Source organism: Nannospalax galili, unplaced genomic scaffold (genome assembly GCF_000622305.1).
Source record: "Nannospalax galili isolate Female #2095 unplaced genomic scaffold, S.galili_v1.0 scaffold135, whole genome shotgun sequence".
Classification (NCBI taxonomy): Eukaryota; Metazoa; Chordata; class Mammalia; order Rodentia; family Spalacidae; genus Nannospalax; species Nannospalax galili.
Window position 1 is genome coordinate 1 of NW_008338998.1, and position 20301 is coordinate 20301.

The following is a 20301-nucleotide window of genomic DNA, read 5'->3' on the forward strand; positions in this document are numbered from 1 at the left end:
CAGGGCTCTTGGTTGCTTCTCTCCAGGACACATTAGTCAGTTATCTTGTCTACCCCCATTTCGGTCTCCTGCTTTTTGGAAACTTCACTTAGGGAAGTGACCTCAGTCGATCATTTGAAGGGACTATCTACCCAGCCCTGAATTCTGTGTCAGGGAGAGGAACTGGATGCTCTGGTAGAGGCAGTTAGCACCTGACATTCTAGGGTTTCTCGGCTGTTCCCTGTGCAGCATCAGTGTACATGGGATCAAAGCAATGACTGCAGGTACATCCTTTGTCCTGGAAAAAGGAATAGGATTTGAACTTTTCCTTGGAGTATTACAGGTCCTGGAGCAGCGTTCACGGGTGCAGAGAAAAGAAGTTGTACAGGCAGCATTGCTGGTGGTGTCATCAATTTAGATTGCCTTCTAGGTTTCACCAGAACCTCTTCTACCCACTTTTGGAGGGAGAGTGATGCCCTTTGATATATGCCTCTGAGTCCCACGTTCTGTCTCCGAATTCCCATGCTGAGTACTTCAAGGTCACTAGGTTCTGCCCCAGTGAAGCTGAGAGCATGGGAGGACCAGTGAAGCCCCCTGAACAGATAGCATTTCTCAGTATTATCTTACGCACTGAAAAGTCTGAAATTCGTGTGAAACCTGAAATCATGACTCCCAAGTGTGATATGCACGCCCCAATCATCCTATACCGGCATAGTCATGCAAGTGTTCGCTCAGGTGGAGTTTTAACGTACTTCAAGAATACTCGTGTGTTGAAGTCATGTGTTGCGGCCCTTCAGGGGTGAGGATGTAGTTAAGTAGAATCTAGAGCTTACCCGGGATAGGTGGGAAGTGGTAAGAGCTTCTCAGTCCAAGTTTGCGCGACAGCGTCAAGGGCCATGTTCATGCCACACGACTTCTATTCTGCTGACAGGGTGTTCTCTTCCTAAGATTCTCATTGGATGGCTCCTGTCATTCTGCTGTTTCTAGACCAACACATATCAGGCTTCTCCACATTGCGTGTGTGGCAATTCTGCACTGGCAGTGTAATTACATTGTCTCCTGTGCATTTCTGTTCTTCTGCCCGAATCGAGTAGACAGGGTCTCCCAGAAACAGCCTGGCTGTGAAATGGCTTACTTGTGCAGAGAGTGCTTCTCTGGATCGATGATGAGAACAACTACCTGAGGACGCTGAGGGTCTCATAACAAATGGCAATCTGAGGTCCAGACGTGTAGCCTCTGTGGAGACGACTAAGATTCTCACAGCCTGGCATTGCCGGGGTTCTCCTGCTGGCAGTTTGTACACACATTGTTCAGGCTTCCGCTTACAGGGCCGTGAGCCATTGGCATCAATCCTAAGTTCACGGACCGAGAATGCTGGCCTTCCTTTCTCTCCTTTGCCACTCAGCTCTGGAAATGTGGAGAGGCTCTGGGTGTTCTTGAGACAGCATTGAGGAGCTTGGAAAGAGCTCGTGAGGACAGGTTCCCATACAAGAGATTGTACTTAAGGTCTCTTTCTTCCTGCCAGACAAGGAAGCCCTTACTTTAGGAGGGGATGCAAATTCCAGTCGTACAAGGGGAACTTATATTCAGGGTAGGGTTGTTTCTTCATTCATGTCTTTGTTTCTCCCACTCTGTCTTGTGGAAAGACGATTTTGTGAGGAATGTTGTATAAGGAAAACCTCTGTAGTATGACTATCTGAGGGTTGGGCCGGAAGGAGGTAAGCACCCCAGGAGGCTCAGCATCCCCAGCAAAGCTTTCCAGATGGGATAAATGAGTGGGGAGTAATGCCTCTCACAGTCCAGCCCTCGCCAATCTACCGATTCCATTTGGAATCAATGACCGCGGGGCCATGGGGAAATTGTGAGCATCCCCACTGTTCAGAAAAGATGCCCTCTTTGACCTACAGCTGAGGCCTTCTCTGTCTTTGTGGCTGCAGGAAAGAAAGGAGAAACTCGTGAAATGCCTGGAAGGAAAAGGTAAGCGGCTCCTATATTTTTTTAATATTCTTTCTGTATTCTGGCTTTTCTCAGGTCAGAACAACTTGGTATTGTTTATGAGAGGGCCTTTCAGGAGGCTTTAAGCTTCCAGGGCTCTTGGTTGCTTCTCTCCGGGACACATTAGTCAGTTATCTTGTCTTCCCCCATTTCGGTCTCCTGCTTCTTGGAAACTTCCCTTCGGGAAGTGACCTCAGTCGATCATTTGAAGGGACAATCTACTCAGCCCTGAATTCTGTGTCAGGGAGAGGAACTGGATGGTCTGGTAGAGGCAGTTAGCACCTGACATTCTAGGTTTTCTCAGCAGTTCCCTGTGCAGCATCAGTGTACACGGCATCAAAGCAATGACTGCAGGTACATCCTTTGTCCTGGAAAAAGAAATAGGAATTGAACTTTTCCTTGGAATATTACAGGTCCTGGAGCAGCCTTCACGGGTGCAGAGAAGAGAAGTTGTACAGGCAGCAGGGCTGCTGCGGTCATCAATTTAGATTGTTTTCTAGGTTTCAACAGGACATCTTCCACCCACTTTTGGAGCGAGAGAGACGTCCATTGAGATATGCCTCTGAGTCCGACGTTCTGTCTCCGAATTCCCATGCTGAGTACTTCAAGGTCACTAGGTTCTGCCCCAGTGAAGCTGAGAGCATGGGAGGACCAGTGAAGCCCCCTGAACAGATAGCATTTCTCGGTATTATCTTACGCACTGAAAAGTCTGAAATTCGTGTGAAAACTGAGATCATGTCTCCCAAGTGTGATATGCACGCCCCAATCATCCTATACCGGCATAGTCATGCAAGTGTTCGCTCAGGAGGAGTTTTAACGTACTTCATGAATACTCGTGTGTTGAAGTCATGTATTGCGGCCCTTCAGGGGTGAGGATGGAGCTAAGGAAAATCTAGAGCTTACCAGGGATAGGTGGGAATGTGTAAGAGCTTCTCAGTCCAAGTTTGCGCGACAGCGTCAAGGGCCATATTCCTGCCACACGACCTCTATTCTGCTGACAGGGTGTTCTCTTCCCAAGATTCTCATCGGATGGCTCCTGTCATTCTGCTGTCTCTAGACCAACATATATCAGGCTTCTCCACTTTGCGTGTGTGGCAATTCTGCACTGGCAGTGTAATTACATTGTCTCCTGTGCATTTCTGTTCTTCTGCCCGAATCGAGTAGACAGGGTCTCCCAGAAACAGCCTGGCTGTGAAATGGCTTACTTGTGCAGAGAGTGCTTCTCTGGATCGATGATGAGAACAACTACCTGAGGACGCTGAGGGTCTCATAACAAATGGCAATCTGAGGTCCAGACATGTAGCCTCTGTGGAGACGACTAAGATTCTCACAGCCTGGCATTGCCTGGGTTCTCCTTCTGGCAGTTTGTACACACATTGTTCATGCTTCCGCTTACAGGGCCGTGAGCCATTGGCATCAATCCTATGTTCATGGACCGAGAATGCTGGCCTTCCTTTCTCTCCTTTGCCACTCAGCTCTGGAAATGTGGAGAGGCTCTGGGTGTTCTTGAGGTAGCATTGAGGAGCTTGGAAAGAGCTCGTGAGGACAGGTTCCCATACAAGAGATTGTATTTAAGGTCTCTTTCTTCCTGCCAGATGAGGAAGCCCTTCCTATAGGAGGGATCCAAATTCCAGTCATACAGTGGAAACTTAGATTCAGGGTAGGGTTGTTACTTCATTCATGTCTTTGTTTCTCCGACCCTGTCTTGTGGAAATACTATTTTGTGAGTAATGTGGTATCAGGAAAACCTGTGTAGTATGACTTGCTGTGGGTTGGACCAGATGGATGTAAGCACGCCAGGAGGCTCAGCATCCCCAGCAAGCTTTCCAAATGGGTTCAATGAGTGGGGATTCATGACTCTCACAGTCCAGTCCTCTCCCGTCTACCGATTCCATTTGGAATCAATGACCCCAGGGCCATGGGGAATTTGTGAGCACCCCCACCGTTGAGAAAAGATGCCCTCTTTGACCTGCAGCTGAGGTCTTCTCTATCTTTGTGCCTGCAGGAAAGAAGCAAGAAACTCGTGAAATGCCTGGAAAGAAAAGGTAAGAGGCTCCTATATCTTTTTAATATTCTTTCTGTTTTCTGGCTTTTGTCAGGTAAGAACATCTTCGTATTGTTTATGACAGGGCCTGTCAGGAAGCTTTCAGCTTCAAGGGTTCTTGGTTGCTTCTCTCCAGGATTCATTAGTCATTTATCTTGTCTTCCCCCATTTCGGTCTCCTGCTTTTTGGAAACTTCCTTTTGGGAATTGACCTCAGTCAATCATTTGAAGGGACAATCTACCCAGCCCTGAGTTCTGTGTCAGGAAGAGGAACTGGATGCTCTGGTAGAGGCAGCTAGCACCTGACATTCTAGGTTTTCTCGGCAGTTCCCTGGGCAACATCAGTGTACATGGCATCAAAGCAATGACTGCAGGTACATCCTTTGTCCAGGAAAAAGGAATAGGAATTGAACTTTGCCTTGGAGTATTCCAGGTCCAGGAGCAGAGTTCATGGGTGCACAGAAAGGAAGTGGTACAGGCAGGAAGGCTGGTGAAGTCCACAATTTTGATTGTCTTCTAGGCTTCGCCAGGACCTCTTCTACCCACTTTGGGAGAGAGACTGACGTCCTTTGAGATATGTCTCCGAGTCCAACGTTCTGTCTCAGAAATCCCGTGCTGAGTACTCCAAGGTCATTAGGTTCTGCCCCGGTGAAGCTTGCCTTCACAGGGAGAGCTTTGCAGGCTTCACTGGCCCGAGGAAATGGTTTTGGCCCAGGTCGCCATCATTGCATGAGAGGGCTGAAAAACGAAGGCTGCGAACACAGAGCATTTCTGGTATTATCTTAGGGACTTAAAAGTCCAAAATTCACGTGAAACCTGAAATCATGCCCCCCAAGTGTGATATACATGCCCAAAAAATCCTATGCCGGCTTAGCCATGCACGTATTCTCTCAGGTGGAGTTTTGAACTCCTTCATGAATACTCGTGTGATGCAGTCATGTGTGGCAGCCTTTCTCTGCTCAGGAAGGAGCTACTGCAAGCCTCGAGCTTACCAGTTACGGGTTTGAAGGGGTAAGAGCTTCTCAGCCCATGTTTGCCTGACAGTGTCCAGAGCCATATTCGTGCCACTGAAATTCTTCTCTACTGAAAGGGTATTCTCTTTCCAAAATTTTCATCTGACGGCTCATGTCCTTCTGCTATTTCTAGACCAACACATGTCAGGCTTCTCCGCATTGCGCATGTGGCACTTCTGCACTGGCAGTGTAATTACATTGTCTCCTGTGCATTTCTCTTCTTCTGCCCGAATCGAGTATACAGGGTCTCCCAGAAAGAGCCTGGCTGTGAAATGGCTTACTTGTAAAAAGAGTGCTTCTCTGGATCGATGATGAGAACAACTCCCTGAGGACGCTGAGGGTCTCATAACAAATGGCAATCTGTGGTCTAGACCTGTAGCCTCTATGGAGACGACTACGATTTTCACAGCCTGGCATTGCCTGGGTTATTCGGCCCGGCAGTTTGTACACACATTGTACAGGCTTCTGTTTACAGGACTGCAAGGACTCGGTATCGATGTTATGTTCACGGACCGAGAATACTGTCTTTCCTTTCTCTCCTTTGCCACTCAGCTTTGGAAATGTGGAGAGGCTCTGGGTGTTCTTGAGACTGTGTTGAGGAGCTTGGGAAGAGCTCATAAAGACAGGTTCCCATACAAGAGATTTTACTTAAGGTCTCTTTCTTCCTGCCAGACAAGGAAGCCCTTTCTTTAAGAGGGGATGCAAATTCCAGTCATACAAGGTGAACTTAGATTCAGGGTAGGGTTGTTACTTCATTCATGTCTTTGTTTCTCCGACTCTGTCTTGTGGAAAGACGATTTTGTGAGGAATGTTGGATCAGGAAAACCTGTGTAGTATGACTAGCTGAGGGTTGGGCCAGGTGGAGGTAAGCATGGCAGGAGGTTCAGCATCCCCTGTGAAGCTTTCCCGATGGGTTCAATGAGTGTTGATTCATGACTCTCTCAGTCCAGCCCTCACCCATCACGGATTCCATTTGGAATCAATGATCCCGGGGCCATGGGAAATTTGTTAGCATCCCCGCTGTTGAGAAAAGATGCCCTCTTTGACCTACAGCTGAGGTCTTCTCTGTCTTTGTGACTGCAGGAAAGAAGGAAGAGACTCGTGAAATGCCTGGAAAGAAAAGGTAAGCGGCTCTTATACCCTTCTAGTATACTTTCTGAATTCTGGCTTTTATCACGTCAGAACATTTTGGGGTAGTTTATGAGAGGGCCTGTCAGGAGGCTTTAAGCTTCCAGGTTTCTTGGTTGCTTCTCCCCGGGACACGTTGGTCATTTTTCTGTCTTCCCCCATTTGATCTCCTACTTTTTGGAAACTTCCCTTCAAGAAGTTACCTCTGTCTATCAATTGAAGGGGCAATATACCCAGCCCTGAATTCTGTGTCAGTGAGAGTAACTGGTTGCTCTGAAAGAGGAAGTTAGCACCTGACATTCTAGATGTTCTGGCAGGTCCCAGGGCAGCATCAGTGTACATGGCATCAAAGAAATGGCTGCAGGTAGATCCTTTGTCCAGGAAAAAGGAATAGGAATTGAAATTTGCGTTGGAGTATTCCAGATCCGAGAGCAGAGTTCATGGGTACACAGACAGGAAGTGGTACAGGCAGGAGGGCTGGTGGAGTCCTCAATTTAGATTGTCTTCTAGGCTTCGCCAGGACCTCTTCTACCCACTTTGGGAGGGAGAGTGACATCCTTTGAGATATGTCTCCGAGTCCAACGTTCTGTCTCGGAATTCCTATGCTGAGTACTCCAAGGTCATAATGTTCTGCCCCAGTGAAGCTTGCCTCCACATGGAGAGCCTTGCAAGCTTCACTTACACGAGGAAATAGTTTTGGCCCAGGTGGCCTCAATTGCATGAGAGTGCCGAAAAACAAAGGCCGCGAACACGGATCATTTCTCGGTATTTTCTTAGGGACTTAAATGTCCAAAATTCTCTTGAAAACTGAAATCATGCACCCCAAGTGTGATATGCATACCCGAAACATCCTATGACAGCTTAGCCATGCACGTATTGTCTCAGGTGTAGTTTTGAACTCCTTCATCAATACTCGTGTGATGCAGTCATGTGTGGCAGCCTTTCTCTGTTCAGGAAGGAGCTACTGCAAGCCTCGAGCTTACCAGGTACGGGTGTGAAGGTGTAAGATCTTCTCAGCCCATGTTTGCCCGACAGTGTCCAGAGCCATATTTGTGCCTCTCAACTGCTTCTCTACTGAAAGCGTATTCTCTTCCCAAAGTTCTCATCTGATGGCTCGTGTCCTTCTGCTATTTCTAAACAAACACATGTCAGGCTTCTCCATATTGCGCATGGGGCACTTCTGCAAAGGCAGTGTAATTACATTGTCTCCTGTGCATTTCAATTCTTCTTCCCGAATAGAGTAGACAGGGTCTCCCAGAAAGAGCCTGGCTGTGGAATGGCTTACTTGTGGAAAGAGTGCTTCTCTGGATCGACGATGAAAACGACTACCTGAGGACGCTGAGGGTCTCATAACAAATGACAATCTGAGGTCCAGACGTGTAGCCTCTGTGGAGACAACTAAGATTCTCACAGCCTGGCATTGCCTGGGTTCTCCTGCTGGGCAGTTTGTATACACATTGATCAGGCTTCCACTTACAGGGCCATGAGGCTTTGGCATCAATCCTATATTCACGGACCGAGAATGCTGGCCTTCCTTTCTCTCCTTTGCCACTCAGCTCTGGAAATATGGAGAGGATCTGGATGTTCTTGATACAGCATTGAGGAGCTTGGGAAGAGCTCGTAAGGACAGGTTCCCATACAAGAGATTGTACTTAAGGTCTCTTTCTTCCTGCCAGACAAGGAAGCCCTTCCTATAGGTGGGGATCCTAATTTCAGTCATACAGGGGGCACTTAGATTCATGGTAGGGTTTTTACTTCATTCATGTCTTTGTTTCTCCCACTCTGTCTTGTGGAAAGACGATTTTGTGACTAATGTGGTATCAGGAAAACCTGTGTATTATGACTTGCTGTGGGTTGGGGCAGATGGAGGTAAGCATGCCAGGAGGCTCAGCATCCACAGTGAAGCTTTCCAGATGGGTTCAGTAGGTGGGGATTCATGACTCTCACAGTCAAGGCCTCGCCCATCTACCGATTCCATTTGGAATCAATGACCCCAGGGCCATGGGGAATTTGTGAGCATCCCCACCGTTGAGAAATGATGCCCCCTTTGACCTACAGCTGAGGTCTTCTCTGTCTTTGTGGCTGCAGGAAAGAAGCAAGAAAATCGTGAAATGCCTGTAAAGAGAACGTAAGTGGCTCCTATATCTTTTTAATATTATTTCTGTATTCTCGCTTTTGTCAGGTCAGAACATCTTGGTATTGTTTATGAGAGGGCCTGTCAGGAGACTTTAAGCTTCCAGGTACTTGGTTGCTTCTCTCCGGGACACATTGGTCATTTATCTTGTCTTTCCCCCATTTCGGTCTCCTGCTTTTTGGAAACTTCCCTTCGGGAAGTGACCTCAGTCGATCATTTGAAGGGACAATCTACCCAGCCCTGAATTCTGTGTCAGTGAGATGAACTGGATGCTCTGGTAGAAGCAGTTAGCACCTGACATTCTAGGTTTTCTGGTCAGGTCCCTGGGTAACATCAGTGTACATGTCATCAAAGCAATGACTGCAGGTACATCCCTTGTCCAGGAAAAAGGAATAGGAATTGAAGGTTGCTTTGGCAATCTCCAGGTCCAGGAGCATATTTCACGGGTGCACAGAAAGGAAGTGGTACAGGCAGGAGGGCTTGTGGGGTAATCAATTTAAATTGTCTTCTAGGTTTCACCAGGGCCACTTCTACCCACTTTTGGAGGGAGAGTGACGTCCTTTGAGATATACCTCCGAGTACCACGTTCTGTCTCAGAATTCCCATGCTGAGTACTCCAAGGTCACTAGGTTCTGCGCCAGTGAAGCTGACCTCCACAGGGACAGCTTTGCAGGCTTCACTGGCCCCAGGTAATGGTTTTGGCCCGGTTGAACATCATGGGATGAGAAGGAGGACCAATGAATCCCCCTGAACAGATAGCATTTCTCAGTATTATCTTATGCACTGAAAAGTCAGAAATTCATGTGAAACCTGAAATCATGACTCCCAAGTGTGATATGCATGCCTCAATCATCCTATACCGTCAGAGTCATGCAAGTGTTCTCTCAGGTGGAGTTTTAACCTACTTCATGAATACTCATGTGTTGCAGTCATGTATTGCGGCCCTTCAGGCGTGAGAATGGAGCTAAGGAGAACCTAGAGCTTACCAGGGATGGGTGGAAAGGGGTAATTGCTTCTCAGTCCAAGTTTGCGCAACAGTGTCAAGGGCCAGATTCATTCCACACGACCTCTTTTCTGCTGACAGGGTGTTCTCTTATCAAGATTTTCATTGGATGGCTCCTGTCATTCTGCTGTTTCTAGACCAACACATATCAGGCTTCTCCATATTGCACGTGTGGCACCTCTGCACTGGCAGTGTGATTATATTGTCTCCTGTGAATTTCTGTTCTTCTGCCCGAATCGAGTAGACAGGGTCTCCCAGAAACAGCCTGGCTGTGGAATGGCTTACTTGTGGAGAGAGGGCTACTCTGGATTGATGATGACAACAACTACCTGAGGACGCTGAGTGTCTCATAACAAATGGCAATCTGAGGTCCAGACGTGTAGCCTTTGTGGAGACGACTAAGATTCTCACAGCCTGGCATTGCCTGGGTTCTCCTGCCAGGCAGTTTGTACACACATTGTTCAGGCTTCTGCTTACAGGGCTGTGAGGCCTCGGCATCAATTCTATGTTCACGGACCGAGAATGCTGGCCTTTCTTTCTCTCCTTTGCCACTCAGCTCTGGAAATGTGGAGAGGCTCTGGGTGTTCTTGAGAGAGCATTGAGGAGCTTGGGAAGAGCTCGTGAGGACAGGTTCCCATACAAGAGATTGTACTTAAGGTCTCTTTCTTCCTGCCACATGAGAAAGCCCTTCCTGTAGGAGGGGATCCAAATTCCAGGCATACAGGGGGAACTTAGATTCAGGGTAGGGTTGTTACTTCATTCATGTCTTTCTTTTTCCCACTCTGTCTTGTGGAAAGACGATTTTGTGAGAAATGTTTTATCAGGAAAACCTGTGTAGTATGACTTGCTGTGGGTTTGGCCAGATGGAGGTAAGCACACCAGGAGGCTCAGCATCCCCCGTGAAGCTTTCCAGATGAGTTCAATGAGTGGGGATTCATGACTCTCACAGTCCAGCCCTCGCCCATCTACTGATTCCATTTGGAATCAATGACCCCAGGGCCATGGGATTTTGTGAGCATCCCCACCGTTGAGAAAAGATGCCCTCTTTGACCTACAGCTGAGGTCTTCTCTGTGTTTGTGGCTACCGGAAAGAAGCAAGAGACTAGTGAGCTGCCTGGAAAGAAAAGGTAAGCGGCTCCTATACCCTTTTAATATACTTTCTGTATTCTGGCTTTTGTCAGGTCACAACATCTTGGGATAGTTTAAGAGAGGGCCTGTCAGGAGGCTTAAAGCTTCCAGGTTTCTTGGGTGCTTCTCTCCGGGACACGTTGGTCATTTATCTTGTCTTCCCCCATTTTGGTCTCCTACTTTTCGGATACTTCCCTTCGAGAAGTGACCTCTGTCTATCAATTGAAGAGACAATCTACCCAGCCCTGAATTCTGTGTCAGTGATAAGAACTGGTTGCTCTGAAAGAGGCAGTAATCGCCTGACATTCTCCGTTTTCTAGGCAGGTCCCTGGGCAGCGTCAGTGTACATGGCATCAAAGCAATGGCTGCAGGTACATCCTTTGTACAGGAAAAAGGAATAGGAATAGAAATTTGCCTTGGAGTATTCCAGGTCCAGGAGCAGAGTTCACGGGTGCACAGAAAGGAAGTGGTACAGGCAGCAGCGCTGGTGGAGTCCTCAATTTAGATTGTCTTGTAGGCTTCACCAGGGCCTCTTCTACCCTCTTTGGGAGGGAGAGTGATGTCCTTTGAGATATGTCTCCGAGTCCCACGTTCTGTCTCAGAATTCCCATGCTGAGTACTCCAACGTCATTAGGTTCTGCCCCAGTGAAGCTTGCCTCCACAGGGAGAGCTTTGCAGGCTTCACTGGCCCCAGGAAATGGTTTTGGCCCAGGTGGCCATCATTGGATGAGAGGGCCGAAAAACGAAGGCCGCGAACACAGAGCATTTCTCCGTATTATCTTGGGGACTTAAAAGTCCAAAATTCACGTGAAACCTGAAATCATGCCCCTCAAGTGTGATATGGACTCCCGAAACATCCTATGCTGGCTTAGTCATGCACGTATTCTCTCAGGTGGAGTTTTGAACTCCTTCATGAATACTCATGTGATGCAGTCATGTGTGGCAGCCTTTCTCTGTTCAAGAAGGAGCTACCGCAAACCTCGAGTTTACCAGGGATGGGTTGGAAGGGGTAAGATCTTCTCAGCCCATGTTTGCCTGACAGTGTCCAGAGCCATATTCGTTCCACTCAACCGCTTCTCTACTGACAGGGTATTCTCTTCCCAAAGTTCTCATCTGACAGCTTGTGTCATTCTGCTCTTTCTAGACCAACACATGTCAGGCTTCTCCACATTGAGGTGCGGCAGTTCTGGATTGGCAGTGTAAGGATACTGTCTCCTGTGCATTACTGTTCTTCTGCACTAATCCACTAGGCAGGTTCTCCCAGAAACAGCCTGGCTGTGGAAATTCCTACTTGTGGAAAGAGGGCTTCTCTGGGTCGATGATGAGAACTTCCTGAGGACGCTGAGGGACTCATAACAAATGGCAATCTGAGGTCCAGACGTGTAGCTTCTGTGGAGAAGACAAAGATTCTCACAGCCTGGCATTTCCTGAGGTCTCCTGCCGGGCAGTTTGTACACAAATTGTTCAGGCTTCCGCTTACATGACTGCGAGGTCTCGGCATCTATCCTTTGTTCACGGACCGATAATGTTTGCCTTCCTTTCTCTCCTTTGCCACTCAGCTCTGGAAATGTGGAGATGCTCTGGTTCTTCTTGAGCCAGCAGTGAGGAGCTTGGGATGAGCTCGTAAGGACAGGTTCCCATATAAGAGATTGTACTTAAGTTTTCTTTCTTCTTGCCAGACGAGGAAGCCCTTCCTGTAGGAGGGGATCCAAATTCCAGTTGTACAGGGGGAACTTGGATTCAGGGTAGGGTTGTTGCCTCATTCATGTCTTTGTTTCTCTCCCTCTGTCTTGTGGAAAGACGATTTTGTAAGGAATGTGGTGTCAGGAAAACCTGTCCAGTATGTCCTGCTGTGGGCTGGGCCAGATGGAGGTAAGCACGGCGGGAGACTCAGGAAGCCTAGGGAAGATTTCCAGATGGGTTGCTTGAGTGGGGAGTCATGACTTTCACAATCCAAACCATGCCTATCTACTTATTCAATTTGGAATCAATGATCCCAATGCCGGGGGAATTTATGAGCATCACCGCCTTTGAGAAATGATGCCTGGTTTGACTTACAGCTGAGGTCTTCTCTGTCTTTGTGCCTGCATGAAAGAAGTAGGAGACTCGTCAAGAGCCTGGAAAGAAAAGGTAAGCGGCTCCTTCAAACTTTTGATATACTTTTGGCATTCTGGGTTTTGTCAGGTATGAACCTCTGAGTTTTTGTTTATGAGAGGGCCTCTCAGGTGGCTTTAAGCATCCTGGGATCTTGGGTGGTTCACTCTGGGACACATTGGTTATTTATTCTTTCTTCCCCCATTTTGATCTCCTGCTTTATGGAAACTACCCTTCGGGAAGTCACATCAGTCTATCATTTCAAGGGATGATCTAACCAGCCGTGAATTCTGTGTCAATGAGAGGAGCTCTTTGCTGTGATGGAGGTAGTCAGTGCCTGACATTCTAGGTTTTCTGAGCAGGTCCCTGGGCACCGTGAGGGTACATGGCATCAAATCAAGGGTTGCGGGGACTTCCTCTCTCCAGGAATAGGGAATAGGAATTGAAATTCACCTGGGAGCACTCCAGGTCCAGGAGCAGAGTTCACGGGTGCACAGAAAGGAAGTGATACAGGCAGCAGAGCTGGCAGGGTCCTCAATGTAGACTGCCTCCTAGGCATTGCCAGGACCTCTTCTACCCACTTTTGGGAGCAGAGTGGAGTGACGTCCTTTCAGATATGTCTCCAAGTCCCACGTTCTGTCCTGGCATTCCCATGTTGAGTGCTCCAAGGTTCTGCCCCAGTGAAGCTTGCCTCCACGGGGAGAGCTTTGCAGGCTTCCCTGTACCCAGGAAATGGCTTTGGCCCAGGTGTCCATCATGGGATGAGAGGGAGGACCAGTGAAGCCCCCTGAACAGATAGCATTTCTCGATATTATCATACACACTGAAAAGTCAGAAATTCATGTGAAACCTGAAATCATGACTCCCAAGTGTGATATGCACACCCCAATCATACTATACCAGCATAGTCATACAAGTGTTCTCTCAGGTGGAGTTTAAACCTACTTCATGAATACTCGTGTGTTGCAGGCATGTGTTGCGGCCCTTCTGGGGTGAGGGTGGAGCTAAGGAGAACCTAGAGCTTACCAGGGATGGGTGGGAAGGGGTAAGAGCTTCTCAGTCCCAGTTTGTGCGACAGAATCAAAGGCCATATTCATGCCACACAACCTCTTCTCTGCTGACAGGGTGTTCTCTTCAAAATATTCTCATTTGATGGCTCCTGTCATTCTGCTGTTTCTAGACCAACACATATCAGGCTTCTCCACATTGCGCGTGTGGCACTTCTGCACTGGCAGTGTAATTACATTGTCTCCTGTGCATTTCTGTTTTCTGCCCAAATCGAGTAGACAGGGTCTCCCAGAAACAGCTTGGCTTTGGAATGGCTTACTTGTGCAGAGAGTGCTTCTCTGGATCTATGATGAGAACAACTACCTGAGGATGCTGAGTGTCTCATAACAAATGGCAATCTGAGGTCCAGATGTGTAGCCTCTGTGGAGATGACTAAGATTCTCATAGCCTGGCATTGCCCGGGTTCTCCTGCTGGGCAGTTTGTATACACATTGTTCAGGCTTCCGCTTACAGGGCCACAAGGACTTGGCATCAATTCTATGTTCACGGACCGAGAATGCTGGCCTTCCTTTCTCTCCTTTGCCACTCAGCTCTGGAAATGTGGAGAGGATCTGGATGTTCTTGAGACAGCATTGAGGAGCTTGGGAAGAGCTCGTAAGGACAGGTTCCCATACAAGAGATTGTACTTAAGTTCTCTTTCTTCCTGCCAGACGAGGAAGCCCTTCTTATAGGAGGGGATCCAAATGCCAGTCGTACAGGGGGAACTTAGATTCAGGGTAGGGTTGTTACTTCATTCATGTCTTTGTTTCTCCGACTCTGTCTTGCAGAAAGACGATTTTGTGAGGAATGTGGTATCAGGAAAACCTGTGCAGTATGACTTGCTGTTGGTTGGGCCAGATGGACGTAAGCACACCAGGAGGCTCAGCATCCCCAGCGAAGCTTTACAGATGGGTTTAATGAGTGGGGATTCATGACTCTCACAGTCCAGCCCTCGCCCATCTACTTATTCCATTTGGAATCAATGACCCCGGGGCCATGGGGAATTTGTGAGCATCCCCGCCGTTGAGAAAAGATGCCCTCTTTGACCTACAGCTGAGGTCTTCTCTGTCTTTGTGGCTGCAGGAAAGAAGCAAGAAACTCGTGAAATGCCTGGAAAGAGAAGGTAAGCAGCTCCTATATCCTTTTAATATTCTTTCTGTATTCTGGCTTTTGTCAGGTCAGAACATCTTGGTATTGTTTATGAAAGGGCCTGTCAGGAGGCTTTAAGCTTCCAGGGCTCTTGGTTGCTTCTCTACGGGACACTTTGGTCATTTATCTTGTCTTCCCCCATTTCGGTCTCCTGCTTTTTGGAAACTTCCCTTCGGGAATTGACCGCAGTCGATCATTTGAAGGGACAATCTACCCAGCCCTGAATTCTGTGTCAGGGAGAGGAACTGGATGCTCTGGTAGAGGCTGTTAGCACCGGACATTCTAGGTGTTCTGGGCAGGTCCCTGGGCAGCATCAGTGTACATGTCATCAAAGCAATGACTGCGGGTACATCCTTTTTCCAGGAAAAAGGAATAGGAATTGAACTTTGCCTTGGAGTATTCCAGGTCCAGGAGCAGACTTCACGGGTTCACAGAAAGGAAGTGGTACAGGCAGCAGGGCTGGTGGGGTCCTCAATTTAGATTGTCTTCTAGGCTTCGCCTGGACCTCTTCTACCCAGTTTTGGAGGGAGAGTGACGTCCTTTCAGATATGCCTCCGAGTCCCACGTTCTGTCTCGGAATTCCCATGCTGAGTACTCCAAGGTCACTAGGTTCTACCCCAGTGAAGCTGGGAGCATGGGAGGACCAGTGAAGCCCCCTGAACAGATTGCATTTCTCGGTATTATCTTACGCACTGAAAAGTCAGAAATTCGTGTGAAACCTGAAATCATGACTCCCAAGTGTGATATGCACGCCCCAATCATCCTATACCGGCATAGTCATGCATCTGTTCTCTCAGGTGGAGTTTTGACTTCCTTCATGAATACTCGGGTTTTTCAGTCGTGTGTTGTGGCCCTTCTGGGGTAAGAATGGAGCTAAGGTGAACCTCGAGCTTACCAGGGATGGGTGGGAAGGGGTAAGAGCTTCTCAATCCAAGTTTGCGCAACAGCGTCCAGCGCCATATTCGTGCCACACGACCTCTTCTCTGCTGACAGTGTGTTCTCTTCCCAAGATTCTCATTTGATGGCTCGTGTCCTTCTGCTATTTCTACACCACCACATGTCAGGCATCTCCACATTGTGCGTGCGGCAGTTCTGCACTGGCAGTGTAATTACACTGTCTCCTGTGCATTACTGTTCTTCTGCCCTAATCGAGTAGACAGTGTCTCCCAGAAACAGCCTGGCTGTGGAAATGTTTTCTTGTGGACAGAGTGCTTCTCTGGATCAATGATGAGAACAACTACCTGAGGATGCTGAGGGACTCATAACAAATGGCAATCTAAGTTCCAGGCGTTCAGCCTTTGTAGAGACGACTCATATTCTCACAGGTTGGCATTGCCTGGCATCTCCTGCCATGCTGTTTGTACACACATTAGTCCGGCTTCCTCTTACAAGGCCACAGGCATGAGCATCAATCCTGTATTCAAGGACCAAGAATGCTTGCCTTCCTTTGTCTTCTTTGTTACTCAGCTCTGGAAATGTGGACAGGTTCTTTGTGTTCTTGAGCCAGCAATGAGGAGCTTGGGAAGAGCTCCTAAGGACAGGTTCCCATACAAGATATTGTACTTAAGGTCTCTTTCTTCCTGCCAGAAGAGGAAGCCCTTCCTATAGGAGGGGATCCAAATTCCAGTATTACAGTGGGAACTTACATTCAGTGTAGGGGTGTTGCTTCATTCATGTCTTTGTTTCTCCCTCTCTTTCTTGTGGAAACACAATTTTGTGAGGAATGTGGTGTCAGGAAAACCTGTGTAGTATAACTTGTTGTGGGCTGGGCCAGATGGAGGTAAGCACAGCAGGAGGCTCTGCATGCCCAGGGAAGCTTTCCAGATGGGTTCAATGAGTGGCGAGTCATGAGTCTCACAGTCCACCCCTCGCCCATCTGATTCAATTTGAAATCAATGACCCCAGAGACAGGGGGAATTTCTGAGCATCCCCCCCTTTGCAAAAAGATGCCCGCTTTGACCTACAGCTGAGGCCTTGTCTGTCTTTGTGGCTGCAGAAAAGAATCAAGAAACTCGTCAAGTGCCTGGAAAGAAAAGGTAAGTTGCTCCTTGAGGCTTTTGATACACTTTCCGTATTCTGGGTTTCGTCAGTTCAGAACCTCTGGGTTTTTGTTTATGAGAGCGCCACTCAGAAGGCTTTAAGCTTCCTGGGTTCTTGCGTGATTCTCTCTGGGACACATTGGTTATTTATTTTTTCTTCCCCCATTTTGATCTCCTGGTTTATGGAAACTTCCCTTTGGGTAGTGACCTCAGTCTATCATTTGAAGGGATGATCTACCCAGCCGTGAATTCTGTGTCAATGAGAGTAGCTGGTTGCTCTGATGGAGGCAGTCAGTGCCTGACATTTTAGGTTTTCTGAGCAGGTCCCTGGGCCCCATCAGTGTACATGGCATCAATGCAATATCTGCGTGGACTTCCTCTCTCCAGGAAAAGGGATTAGGAATTGAACTTCGCCTTTTAGCACTCCAGGTCCAGGAGTCGAGTTCATGGATGCACAGAAAGGAGGTGGTACAGGCAGCAGGGCTGGTGGGGTCCTCAATGTAGACTGCCTTCTAGGCATCACCACAACCTCTTCTACCCACATTTGGGAGCAGAGTGACGTCCTTTGAGATATGTCTCCGAGTCCCATGTTCTGTCTCGGCATTCCCATGCCAAGTACTCCAAGGTCACAAGGTTCTACCCCAGTGAAGCTTGCCTCCACAGGGAGAGCTTTGCATGCTTCACTGGCCCCAGGAAATGGTTTTGGCCAGGGTGTCCATCATGGTCTGAGAGGGCAGACCAATGAAGCACCCTGAGGAGATAGCATTTCTCAGTATTATCTTAAGCACTGAAAAATAAGAAATTCGCGTGAGAGCTGAAATCATGACCCCCCAAGTGTGATATGCATGCCCAAACATCCTATGCCAGCATAGTCATGCACATGTTCTCTCAGGTGGTGTTTTGATCTCCTTCATGAATACTCGGGTTATGCAGTCATGTGTGACGGCCCTTCTATGGTCAGGATGGAGCTAAGGCAAACCTCGAGTTTCCAGGGGAAGGTAGGAAGGGGTAAGAGCTTCTAAGTCCAAGTTTGTGTGACAGCGTCCGGGGCCATATTCGTGTCACCTGACCTCTTCTCTACTGACAGTGTATTGTTTTCCTAAAGTTCTCATCTGATGGCTCATGTCCTCTGCTATTTCTAGACGAACACATGTCAGGCTTCTCCACATTGAGCGTGTGGTGGTTCTGGATGGGCAGTATAAGCACACTGTCTCTTGTGTGTTACTGTTCCTGTACCCTAATCTAGTAGACAGGGTTTCCCAGAAACAGCCTGGCTGTGGAAAGACTTACTTGTGGAAAGAGTGCTTCACTGGATCGATGATGAGAACAACTACCTGAGGATGCTGAGGGACTCATAACAAATGGCAATCTGAGGTCCAGACGTGTAGCCTCTGTGGAGATAACTAAGATTCTCACAGCCTGGCATTGCCTGGGGTCCGCTGCTAGGCAGCTTGAACACACATTGGTCAGGTTTCCTCTTCCAAGGCTGTGAGGCCCTGGGCATCAATCCTGTGTTCACAGACCAAGAATACTGGCCTTCCATTCTCTCATTTGCCACTCAGCTCTGTAAATGTGGAGAGCCTCTGGGTGTTCTTGAGCCAGCAATGAGGAGCTTGGGATGAGCTCATAAGGACTGGTTCCAGTACAAGAGGTTGTACTTACGGTCTCTTTCTTCCTGCCAGAAGAGGAAGCCCTTCCTATAGGAGGGGATACAAATTCCAGGAGTACATTGGGAATTTAGCTTCAGGGTAGGGGTGTTGCTTTATTCACGTCTTTGTTTCTCCTACTCTGTCTTTTGGAGAGACGATTTTGTGAGGAATGTGGTGTCAGGAAAACCTTTCTAGTGTGACTTGCTGTGAGCTGGGCCAGATGAAGGTAAGCACGGTGGATGGCTGAGCATCCTCAGCAAAATTTTCCAGATGGGTTCCGTTAGTGGGGAGTCATGACTCTCTCAGTTCATCCCCTGTCCATCTACCAATTCACTTTGGAATCAATGACTGCAATGCAGTGGGGAATTTCTGAGCATCCCCGCCTTTGAGAAAAGATTCCTGATTTGACCTACAGCCAAAGTCTTTTCTGTCTCTTTGGCTGCAGGAAAGAATAGGAGACTCGTGAAGTGTCTGGAAAGAAAAGGTAAGTGGCTCCTTGAGCCCTTTTGATATACTTTCATCATTCTGGGTTTCATCAGTTCAGAACCTCTGTGTTTTTTTTCATGAGAGGGCCTGTCAGGAGGCTGTAAGCTTCCTGGGTTCTTGGGTGCTTTGTTCCAGGACACATTGGTTATTTATTTTTTCCTCCCCCATTTCAGTCTCCTGGTTTACGGACTTTTCCCTTTGGGAAATGACCTCAGACCATCATCTGAAGGGATGATCTACCCAGTCATGAATTCTGCATCACTGAGTGGAGCTGGTTGCTGTGATGGAGGCAGTCAGTGCCTGACATTTTAGGTTTTGTGAGCAGGTCCCTCAGCACTGTGACAGTACATGGCATCAAAGCAATGGCTGCGGGGACTTCCTCTCTCCAGGATAATGGATTGGGCATTGAACTTTGCCTTGGAGTAGTCCAGGTTCAGGAGCACAGTTTGTTGGTGCACAGAAAGCAAGTGGTACAGGAAGCAGGGCTGGCAGGGGCATGAATGTAAAACTGCTTTCGGCCATCGCTGGAACCTCTTCTACCCACTTTTCAGAGTGGAGTGACATCCTTTGAGATATGTCCCCCAGTCCCACATTCTGTCTCGGCATGCCCATGCTGAGTACCCGAAGGTCACTAGGTTTTACCCCAGTGAAGCGTGCCTCCAGAGGGAGAATTTTGCAGGCTTCAGGGGCCCAGGAAATGGTTTTGGCCCAGGTGTCCATCATCGGATGAGAGGGTGGACCAATGAGGGCCCCTGAATCAAGATCATTTCTGGGCATTATCTTAAGGACTGAAATCTCAGAAATTCACTTAAAACCTGAAATTATGACCCCCAAGTGTGATATGCACGCCCCAAACATCCTCTACTGGCATAGTCATGTATGTGTTCTCTCAGGTGGAGTTTTGACCTCCTTCATTAATACTCTGGTGAAGCAGTCATGTGTGGGGGCCCTTCTGTGGTCAGGATTTAGCTAAGGTGAGCCTCAAGCTTACCAGGGACAGGTGAGAAGTGGTAAGAGCTTCTCAACCCATGTTTGTCTGACAGCGTCCAGGGCCATATTAGTGCCACTCAACCTCTTCTCTGCTGACAGGATGTTCTCTTCCAAAGGTTCTCATCTGATGGCTCATGTCCTTCTGCTATTTCTAGACCAACACATGTCAGGCTTCTCCACATTGAGCATGCGGCAGTTCTGAACTGGCAGTGTATGCACACTGTCTCCTGTGCATTACTGTTCTGCCCTAACCCAGTAGACGGGGTCTCCCTGAAACAGCCTGGCTGTCGGAAGGCTTACTTGTGGAGAAAGTACTTCTCTGGATTGATGATGAGAACAACTGCCCAAGGACACTGAATGACTCATAAGAAATTCCAATCTGAGGTCCAGACGTGCAGCCTCTGTGGAGATGACTATGGTTCTC

The 20301-nt window shown here is 48.2% G+C and overlaps 10 non-coding genes across 10 annotated transcripts; all 10 read left to right on the top strand.

Annotated features, from left to right (window-relative positions):
• The first annotated feature begins 1135 nt into the window (after positions 1 to 1135).
• LOC115070476 lies at positions 1136 to 1202 on the top strand. Its single transcript, XR_003849633.1, has one exon. It is a non-coding gene; the product is annotated as a small nucleolar RNA SNORD109A (small nucleolar RNA).
• A 1998-nt stretch (positions 1203 to 3200) lies between these two features.
• LOC115070477 lies at positions 3201 to 3267 on the top strand. Its single transcript, XR_003849634.1, has one exon. It is a non-coding gene; the product is annotated as a small nucleolar RNA SNORD109A (small nucleolar RNA).
• Positions 3268 to 5332: 2065 nt separating this feature from the next.
• LOC115070483 lies at positions 5333 to 5399 on the top strand. The gene has a single exon (XR_003849640.1). It is a non-coding gene; the product is annotated as a small nucleolar RNA SNORD109A (small nucleolar RNA).
• Positions 5400 to 7464: 2065 nt separating this feature from the next.
• LOC115070482 lies at positions 7465 to 7531 on the top strand. Its single transcript, XR_003849639.1, has one exon. It is a non-coding gene; the product is annotated as a small nucleolar RNA SNORD109A (small nucleolar RNA).
• A 2070-nt stretch (positions 7532 to 9601) lies between these two features.
• LOC115070480 lies at positions 9602 to 9668 on the top strand. Its single transcript, XR_003849637.1, has one exon. It is a non-coding gene; the product is annotated as a small nucleolar RNA SNORD109A (small nucleolar RNA).
• Positions 9669 to 11735: 2067 nt separating this feature from the next.
• LOC115070481 lies at positions 11736 to 11799 on the top strand. Its single transcript, XR_003849638.1, has one exon. It is a non-coding gene; the product is annotated as a small nucleolar RNA SNORD109A (small nucleolar RNA).
• A 2066-nt stretch (positions 11800 to 13865) lies between these two features.
• On the top strand, positions 13866 to 13932 carry LOC115070478. The gene has a single exon (XR_003849635.1). It is a non-coding gene; the product is annotated as a small nucleolar RNA SNORD109A (small nucleolar RNA).
• A 1999-nt stretch (positions 13933 to 15931) lies between these two features.
• On the top strand, positions 15932 to 15998 carry LOC115070479. Its single transcript, XR_003849636.1, has one exon. It is a non-coding gene; the product is annotated as a small nucleolar RNA SNORD109A (small nucleolar RNA).
• A 2065-nt stretch (positions 15999 to 18063) lies between these two features.
• LOC115070475 lies at positions 18064 to 18130 on the top strand. Its single transcript, XR_003849632.1, has one exon. It is a non-coding gene; the product is annotated as a small nucleolar RNA SNORD109A (small nucleolar RNA).
• A 2068-nt stretch (positions 18131 to 20198) lies between these two features.
• On the top strand, positions 20199 to 20265 carry LOC115070488. Its single transcript, XR_003849644.1, has one exon. It is a non-coding gene; the product is annotated as a small nucleolar RNA SNORD109A (small nucleolar RNA).
• Positions 20266 to 20301: the final 36 nt, after the last annotated feature.